This window comes from Artemia sp. Qi Xiang Cuo, chromosome 9, assembly GCF_049724085.1.
Source record: "Artemia sp. Qi Xiang Cuo chromosome 9, ASM4972408v1, whole genome shotgun sequence".
NCBI lineage: Eukaryota > Metazoa > Arthropoda > Branchiopoda > Anostraca > Artemiidae > Artemia > Artemia sp. Qi Xiang Cuo.
The window spans coordinates 53,839,658-53,849,666 of NC_142802.1; positions in this window are offsets into that span (position 1 = coordinate 53,839,658).

Genomic DNA, 10,009 nt, shown 5'->3' on the forward strand with positions numbered 1-10,009 from the left:
TTTTTAGTTCGTTTAGTTCTAGTTTAGTTTTAGTTTAGTGTTCAGTTTTAGTTTAGAATTTTAGTTAGTTTAAAAGTTTAGAGTTTAGTTTTAGTTTAGTAGTTAAGTTTAGCTAGAGTTTTATTTTAGTTTTAGTTAGATTCTCAGTTTAATTTAGTTTAGTTTTGACTAGTGTTTATTTTTAGTGTAGAATTTTTTGTTAGTTTAGTAGTTTAGATCTTAGTTAGTTTAGTAGTTAGATCTTAGTTAGTTTAGTTTTAGATTAGTGTTTAGTTTAGAGTTTTTGTTTAGCTAGAGTTTTACTAAAGAGTTTTAGTTTGAGTTTAGATTTTTAGTTAGTTTAGTAGTTTGGAGTTTAGAGTTTAGTTTTAGTTTAGTAGTTTAGTTTAGTTTTAGTTTAGTGTAGTTTAGTTTAGTTTTAGTTTAGTTTTAGTTTAGTGTTATATTTCGTTTAGTTTTAGTTCAGTTTTAGTTTAAAGTTTTTAGCTAGAGTTTAATTTTAGTTTAGTAGTTAAGTTTAGTTTTAGTTTAACGTTTAGTTTTATTTAAGAGCTTTAACTAGATTTTCAGTTTAATTATTTTATTTTTATTTTAGTAATTAAGTTTAGTTTTAGTTTAAGTGTATTTTTATTTCAGAGCTTTAGCTAGATTTTCAGTTTAATTTAGTTTTGTTTTAGGTTAGTGTTCAGTTTTTGTTTAGAATTTTAGTTAGTTTAAAAGTTTAGAGTTTAGTTTTAGTTTTTTAGTTAAGTTTCAGTTTAATGTTTAGTTAGATTTTCAGTTTAGATTTTTAGTTCGTTTAGTTTTAGTTTAGTTTAGATTTTTAGTTTAGTTCTAGTTTAGTTTTAGTTTAATGTTTAGTTTTCTTTAGATTTTTAGTTAGATTTTCAGTTTAGTTTATTTTAGTTTTAGATTAGTGTTCAGTTTTAGTTTAACAATTAGTTTTATTTAGAGTTTTAGCTAGATTTTTAGTTCGTTTAGTTTAGTTTTAGTTTATTTTAGATTTTTAGTTAGTTTAGTAGTTTAGAGTTTAGAGTTTAGTTTTAGTTAGTTAGACAGTTTAAATTTTTAGTTAGTTTAGTAGTTTAGTTTTAGTTTAGATTTTTAGTTTAGAGTTTTTGTTTAGCTAGAGTTTTAGTTAGAGTTTTAATGTAGTAGATTAGTTTGGTTTTAGTTTTAGATTAGTGTTTAGATTAGTGTTTAGTTTTAGTTTATAGCTAAAAGTGTTGTTTCCACCGACATTGAGGGTCCACACAGAAACGATCTGAATTGTTTTTTTAAATTGATACATGCTGTTGACAACAGTCGGACTATGACTAACTGTAAATCATATGTGCCCAATGAATAAGTAGTAATTTTGCCGTCTATTCAAGAAGAACAAAAACAATATTTCATGGCAACATTTATTACAGCAACATGAAAACTCTTGTTCTACATGAACAATGATAACACTTTTTGTAAAACACTTTTCTCTACAACACTTTCTGTACAACACCTTTCTGTACAGCACTTTTTGTAGAACACTTTTTGTACTACACTTTTCTGTACAACACCTTTGTCCATCTACAGCACTTTTGTACAACACTTTTCTATACAACACTTTTCTATACAACACTTTTCTATACAATAAACAACACTTGGAACTAGCACAGTTGAACATTAGAGTGATTGGTGGCCCCCCAACCCCGGGAGCCGGCCTTTGGAAGGGTCCCCCACCCCCCGGGAGCCGCGATGGAAAAATAGTTGTCGTCACTGCTATGGGTTAGTGGATGGATTAGTGGTTAAGGTAGTGAGATTGGGTTACTTAATTCATGAACGGGTTGAGCGGTTAGTTAATTTATGAAAGGTTGAGTGATTAGTCAGATTAGGTTAGTTTATCCAGACCAAGTTGATTACGATAGTCTACGCATTCAACTCGATCTGAAATACGATAGTGACCATGAGGCAGGACACTCACACCATTCTCGAGCACATAGACCTTGTCGGATATACACGACATTGCATTTTTCTCCACTCTCACAGTATAATTTCTATACTGTAGAGAGCGAATTGCAAGCACTTGTGCTCTTGGCACTAGGCTACTTTCTACACAGTCTTTGCATACGCTCATGTTAAAATTGCTCTTTACAAAGTGTGTAGGCACCCCTTTACATGTTTTCTTTTCATCCCCACTATGTGTTTCCACGCAATAGACTTTGGGACCCGGGAACACCCCCCTAGATATCAAATCACTCCCCGTTTCAGATTTTAATTTTAATAGTTGGTTGGGGGCTTGACGTTTCACCAGCTCGGGATAGAGGGATGGATTCCAGTTGGTGAAATCCATCCGCGAGCTGATGTGCACCCCATTTTGCAAATTGCCCAATAAATCTTCAGTTTTTACTTTTAGTAGCAGAGAATATATGTCCCCATAGTATACTTGAACCTCCCCCTCCCGTGGCCATTGTACCTTGGAAAGATTGTAATAGAAGGAAAACATGAGCTTTTTTGAAATTTCTATTACTGAACTACCTCCTGCAATATTCTTGTTCAGTACTACGTTTCGCTTTTTTCTGTGTAGAAGAACCATGCCGGCCTCTATGCTCGTGAATGATGTAAAATTAGGGTCGGCAATAATTCGTGCACACTCTAGAGGGTCAGTCACGACGTCGCAGCGAGATCTGTTACGTACGCTTTCACACATTTTGCCAAACGCCGAATTTAGAATGAGCTTGTACAATTCCTTCTCCACCTTTGAATTTGCCCTAGAACGTTTATCAACAAAAGTATCGATAAACGTTTTCAAATAAGGTTTCTGATTAAACTGAAGGACCCTATGTATTTTGGTGATTTTGAAACCATTGTTCACCATCCAGTGCAAAAGCACATGGTGAACAACGATATTCTCTTTAGGGTCCAAATCAGCAATCAGTTTCTGTTTAGAGGGAGTCCAATGCATCCCCATATCCTCAACCAATGATCGATTGTAGGGACTCAGCGAGTCCCTGGTCACTGGTCGATTGATACAGGGAAAAACAAAATCTTTGAGTGAGTCGTGAAGCGCCAGCGGAATGTGACCGTCAATTTCAAAGAACCATCCTAGTGGCCCATTGTCCTTAACGCTGTTAATGTCAGGGAAATCACAAGGATTCTCAATCCATTGATAGGTCCCAAACGGCAGAGAGTAGTAGGACATTGTCGAGGGGTATAATGTATTTATGTCAAAGAACACTCCATTTGACTTTACACCTGTGCTTTGTCCACTCGGATCGGTTGATAAGACGCGGTCCCCATGAAAACATACCCTCCCCTCATTGAACGCTCTACAAAAAGGTGTTGATCTACATCGGTGATTAGGCCTATTTCCTCCCTGCTAATTTTTAAAATTAAATCCATTACTAAATGTGGTGTAGAAAAATAATATCCTATATCTAGTCCAAACTCTGAATAGATCTGGTCTGTATTCTTACAGACTATATCCAACAGAGTTTGAACGTCACTGGCAAAGTACAGTCTACAATAATCCCAACCATTCTTACAATTCCCCTTAGCCAACACCTTCTTGGCAAACTCGTACTCCTCGACAGTGCATTCACTGTTGGTGAGTGAATTGTGAAAAGCTTCAATTGGAGGTAGTTTCTCCTCGCTTAAGCGAGCGCCAGAACAGTAATAATCATATGCATATACACCTTTGCTGGTTAATAAGTCATACATTTCACTGTCTGGAAAGTGCTGTTTAAGGAGGGGAACTATCAAATTCGTCGCTTGTTGTACTTGAATGAATTGAATTAGAGATTTGGGGAAAAAACTATAGGAATCTAAAAAACCTAATTTTATTCCAGCACGTACGCTCATTATCCACTACCTGCCATTTCAGTTCGAGAAGCAATAGCTTCTCGGCCGATTTGGGAATGATGTTGTAGGTAAATGAATTATATACCCATGGGCTATCTACTCCCCCTCCCTCCCTATGCATACGTGCCAGTGCCGGTAAAATAAATTTTAAGTCATAATTAGAGTCATGAATAAAAACTGGGATAAAAAACTGTTGGCTAACGTTTAAGTTACATGATTGATGCGCTACCCCTCTAAAATTACTGCCCCCAGATGATATTTCTTGCCACAAATGATCGTGGTCTCTGACTTTCCCTCTCCCCCCACTTTTCCCATTATCCTCCTCTACAAACTCTCCCGAGCAAACCCAACATATTTTGTGATTTTTAATCGCGAGACGATCCTCTGCAGACAGCACCATTGGATAATGTGTATTTCTCAAACGAGAAATAGCACCATTAGCCGTGCCAATCAGTTTAGTCAATGCCCTGACCATGCACTCATCGCCCTCATCCAATGTTTCCACTATTTCTAACAACCGCATGGTGTTAGAATTGTCTCTTTGTGCATGGGCATAGGAGACTGCAATAGCCTGGTGTTCTTTGATACGGTTTGGATATTGTGGGTCATTCACCTCCACCAGCTTAGCTTTGCAGTCTAAAGATATTTTGTTGCATTGGAGGAGGGTATTTTGAAAATTTGTAAAACGTAGAATGGCCCTACCCCCTGAAACGGTTTCCACTGTCTGATAACCATGCTGTCTACAATACTTCATGTGACCCCGTAGTTTTATATCACTACGGAATTGTGACAGGCATGTTGGGCAGTAGAAACGGGTCCCCCTATGCTTACCACCCCCCAGAACTCTACTAATGTCAGTGATCGGATTAAAATGACCGATTGCATTTGGTTGACTAGGTGGCATGTAAAGCAACCAAACCCAGTGTTTAACCAAATCAACTGACGGGCCCCTGACGGGGAATACCACCCCCTTCTTTTTAGAACGAGCCCCATCTTCAAATTCTGTTTCGTATTGTACCACAGTAACGCCAATATTTAAATGTGCATTGGCCCTTTCAAACACGTCAATGGATCTTAGCGTTACTGGGTATTTTCCTTCTAAGCATAAGAAATCTACTACTGGGAAAAGGGAGCCTTCCTTCCCATGTACAGCCCAGCCATCTAAATTCGTCTTAGTAGCGTCATCTGCTAGAGGCTGAAAGGCTGATATGAGGAAAGCATACTTGAAACACATTTGATCTGTTTGAAAACGGATCTTCTGGACACCTTGACAACCTACTAGATCTGGATATATTTTAAGACTATTGCTCTTTCCCCACCCCCTCTTAAAATAAAATCCTTCTTAAATTTACAAATATTTACACTTAAATTTTCAATAAATAAAACTACAGACCCACTCCCATTTTCATTATAGTTCTCGAGATGCGCTATAATTTGCCCTACCCACTCACTAAAAACTCCCTCAAAATTTTCTAAATTTGGATAAATTACACGCATCTCGGAATGTATAAAATGATAGTAAACCTCGCATTTCCCCTCATTAAAATAAAAAACCTTGAAAACAACAGAAACCTTAATTGAATCCCGGACCCCCCACAATTGAATTTGGTTCTCCAGTAGTGCACGAATTTTATCTACATATCCATGCACACTCTCTACTGGATCAAAAACAAAATTTCCCCCCATAAGTGTATTAAATGGATCCCCAAACTTTGCAGTGAAAACAACTATATTATTCAAAATCGTATTGGACAGCTGAAAGTCTGGGAATGATGTATCCCCTCCCCCTACTTGTTCAACAATATTTGGACTCTGTTCCACTTCAGTTGTTTGAAGCGGACCCGTTATGGTATCGGAGGCTGGAGGAGGGTTCCCAGTAAAATCGTCTAAAATTTGCAAGGTATTTTGGCTCAAGTCTACCAGTTCAACTGCGCTATTATCTACTTTAAAAAAATCATCTAAAAACTCATCAATATTGTCAGGTACTTCAATGCTATCGTCCCATAGTGAATTGTTGGGGGACTCCAAAGATGCATCTTCTTCTCCTTCTCCAACTGACGAGCAGGGGGGAGATGGCGAGTATGGAACCAATGCAATCTATAAATGAAAAATAGCTTATTTTCAAAGTGTTCAAATCGCCCCTACTGCTTTTAAAATTTGGATTATTATTGCTTAATAACATTTGGTTAATTCAACTGAAGATATTCTAAGATATGACATAAGATTTTTTTTCATTTTTTTTTGAAGATTTTTTTTTTTTTTTTTTGGGGGGGGGGATCTCTGCAGCACTTTCCTGGCCCGCGGCGCTTCCCTGACCCGTGGCGCTTCCCCCGGCGCTTCCCAGACTCGTGGCGCATCCCTGTGGCGCTTCTCGGGGCCCGGATCGCTTCCCGCGATGCTTCTCGAGCCCGTGGCGCCTCCCTGACCCGTGGCGCGCCCCCCGGCGCTTCCCTAACTCGTGGCGCATCCCTGTGGCGCTTCTCGGGGCCTGCATCGCTTCCCGCGATGCTTCACGACCCCGTGGCGCCTCCCGGACCCGTGGCGCTTCCCCCGGTGCTTCCCTGACTCGTGGCGCAACCCTGTGGCGCGTCTCGGGGCCCGCATTGCTTCCCGCGATGCTTCTCGACCCCGTGGCGCCTCCCTGACCCGTGGCGCTTCCCCCGGCGCTTCCCTAACCTTGTCCCACAGCGCTTCCCAGACCCACTGGCTCCGCGCCTCCCACAACTCTTCCCAGCCCCCTCCAAAATTTTTCTCTAATTCCATACAGGTTCAGTAAACACATGAGTTTAATTATGGAGGTAAGATGAACGAGTTTGAACTTCAAAATGTCGAGAACCTTTAACCCGGTTTCCCCTCGCTAAAATCTTTGGCACGAAGAAATATCCTTGCGCAAATTACGGGATCCATATGTGACAAATAGAATAATCTCTCTCAGTTCCTTCTCTTAAAACATTGTGATAATCAATTGAGGAAAAAAGGGGATTTTGAGTTTCAAATGGTGAGCATTAATTTAAATTACCTAAAAATATTCGCTTATGAGATAGCGGCGAAGCGATAGGGGTGAATGCATAGAAAATAGCAAAGATTAGAAAAAGAGCAGTTTGACAAGCAAAAAAATATATTTAGATATCTCTGAGGGAGGGCAGAGAAAATAAGGGTTGGGAGGGGGGTTAATATTTTAATAAATCTCTGAGATATACTTTTACACAGTGTTGAAAAATCGGTTTGTTTAGATATTTCTTGGTCCTGAATGATAGAAAAAAGTGAAAAGATAAAAGTAAAGAGTAAAAGGCTCTCTAGCAGCTAAAAAATAGCTTACTTGATTGAAAAAAATACTCACGTCTTCAAATTGATCAATCACGCGATAAAAAGCTGCAAGCTTGACTATTACCTGAGAGGGAGCCATTGGTTGGTCTATGACTTGCTTGAAGGAGCCAACCCTTCTATCTTGTATGGAAGGATTAGGACTTGACGGAGAGTGCACTGACGCTTGATGGGGAGCTCATAGCTCAGATATTACGTGAGAAGGAGCCAATGTTTGGCCTACGGCTTGTCTTGAAGGCCCAGGTAACGTCTGTTGGAGGGTGGAGGGGCCGACGTTAATTTCTTGTGCAGGAGCTGTGACTTGCGTAGCCGGGACAGGGGCTTGCATGGATGGCTGCACTTGGGTAGGCAGTGTGGAGCTGGGGGGCTTCGGCCAGCGACCATATTGGACAACTGTCGCCTTCGCAGGGGGCGCATTATTGACCCTCGCTTTCTTGGAAGAAGGGGGCACGCATTCTTCGCTATTTGCGTCAGCCATAGCTCTCATCAATGTTGTGCCCGCAAATTCTTCATAATTTGCCTTAAAGAAGAGAAGAAATTAGTATCAAAATAATTTCTCCCTTTTTAAAGAAAGAAAGTTATTAAACATAATTTTGTTTAGTTTATCACTAAAAAAGCAAAAAGTAAAAATTTCGCGAGAAATATAGTTGGCTTAGAAATCAAACGTTTTTATTAGACAATCAGTAGTCTATAGCAATAGGATAGAAATCATTGTTTCTATTTTTACCATTTAAATGTTCCAGTCTATATGCTTTAAATTAGATTGTTAACCCATCGACCTGTAGGCCTATATTTCGCAAACATAGGTTAAAAATGCTATTCAATTTACGCATAATATAAGCTTTATGCAACTCCTACGGACTTTTCTTTCTAGCCTTGCATATCAAAGTTATAAAGCATAATTTTCACGCACCCCTCCTGGGAATATAAAAGAAACTTTATCGAAAGAAAGCCTGAAAAAAATTAAAAGCATGCCTATAGACGCAACGCATATATTTACACATTAGTTTTCTTGTCAATGGGCGTATGTGTCTACACACAGAATCCCCCTTCACATAATTTACTTACAACGAAGCTGTTAGAAGCAATGTATTGCCCCCTCTCACATAATATTCTATTGTTAGATCTTAATTTGAAAATAATCTCTTTCTCTTCTCCAAATAGTGCATTGTCTCTGCACCAAATTATTGCTTAAAACCGTTTTAATTTTGACAGAGAAACCCTTTGGCTTCGCGTTTGTAAGCCGGAAGAGGGTGACTGCTAATTTTAACCTTGCATAGAGCCTTGTGTCAAAACCAGAGCGGCATTTTCATTAAAGATTGACAAAAGTAAGTGATCGCTTTTAGCTGGAAATATTAAAGGAAAGAATCTAGCAAAATGCTATTTCTTTTTGTGAGAATTTGGGGGATTTAGCTGGAAATATAAAGGGAAGGGAATTTATCAAAAAGTATTTCTTTTTGCGATGGGGTTGTAAGACTAGGGGGGGGTTAGGTTTTGAGGGTAATGGAATATATTTACATTGATTATATTAATGTTTGTATAGTTTGTTGTGGGGGTTGAGGGTAAAGGAATATATTTACATTGAGTATAAAGATTGTATGGTTTGTTGGGGGGGATTTAGCTGGAAATATAGAGGGAAGGAATTTAACGAAATGCTATTTCTTTTTGCGATGAGGTTGTAAGGTTAGGGGGGGGGGGGTTAGGTTTTGAGGGTAAAGGAATATATTTACATTGATTATATTAATGTTTGTATAGTTTGTTGTGGGGGGGGGTTGAGGGTAAAGGAATATATTTACGTTTTGTATTGAGTATGGTTTGTTGGGGGGGGGGGGATTTAGCTGGAAATATAGAGGGAAGGAATTTAACGAAATTGTATTTCTTTTTGCGATGGGGTTGTAAGACTAGGGGGGTTAGGTTTTGGGGGTAAAGGGGTATATTCACGTTTTCTATAAAGATTGTATAGTTTGTTGGCTGGGGGGGGGGGTTGAGGGTAAAGGAATATATTTACATTGAGTATAAATATTGTATGGTTTGTTGGGGGGGGGATTTAGCTGGAAATATAGAGGGCAGGAATTTATCGAAATGCTATTTCTTTTTGCGAGAATTTGGGGGGGGGGGGAGGGGGTAGGTTTTGAGGGTAGAGGAATATATTTACATTGAGTATAAAGATTGTATAGTTTGTTGGGGGGGGGGATTTAGCTGGAAATATAGAGGGCAGGAATTTATTTACATTGAGTATAAAGATTGTATGGTTTGTTGGCGGGGGGGGGGTTGAGGGTAAAGGAATATATTTACATTGAGTATAAATATTGTATGGTTTGTTGGGGGGGGGATTTAGCTGGAAATATAGAGGGCAGGAATTTATCGAAATGCTATTTCTTTTTTGCGAGAATTTGGGGGGAGGGGGTAGGTTTTGAGGGTAAAGGAATATATTTACATTGAGTATAAATATTGTATGGTTTGTTGGGGGGATTTAGCTGGAAATATAGAAGGCAGGAATTTATTTACATTGAGTATAAAGATTGTATGGTTTGTTGGGGGGGGGATTTGAGGGTAGAGGAATATATTTACATTGAGTATAAATATTGTATGGTTTGTTGGGGGGGGGATTTAGCTGGAAATATAGAGGGCAGGAATTTATCGAAATGCTATTTCTTTTTGCGAGAATTTGGGGGGGAGGGGGTAGGTTTTGAGGGTAGAGGAATATATTTACATTGAGTATAAATATTGTATGGTTTGTTGGGGGTTGGGGATTTAGCTGGAAATATAGAGGGCAGGAATTTATTTACATTGAGTATAAAGATTGTATGGTTTGTTGGGGGGGGGGGGGGTTGAGGGTAGAGGAATGCAT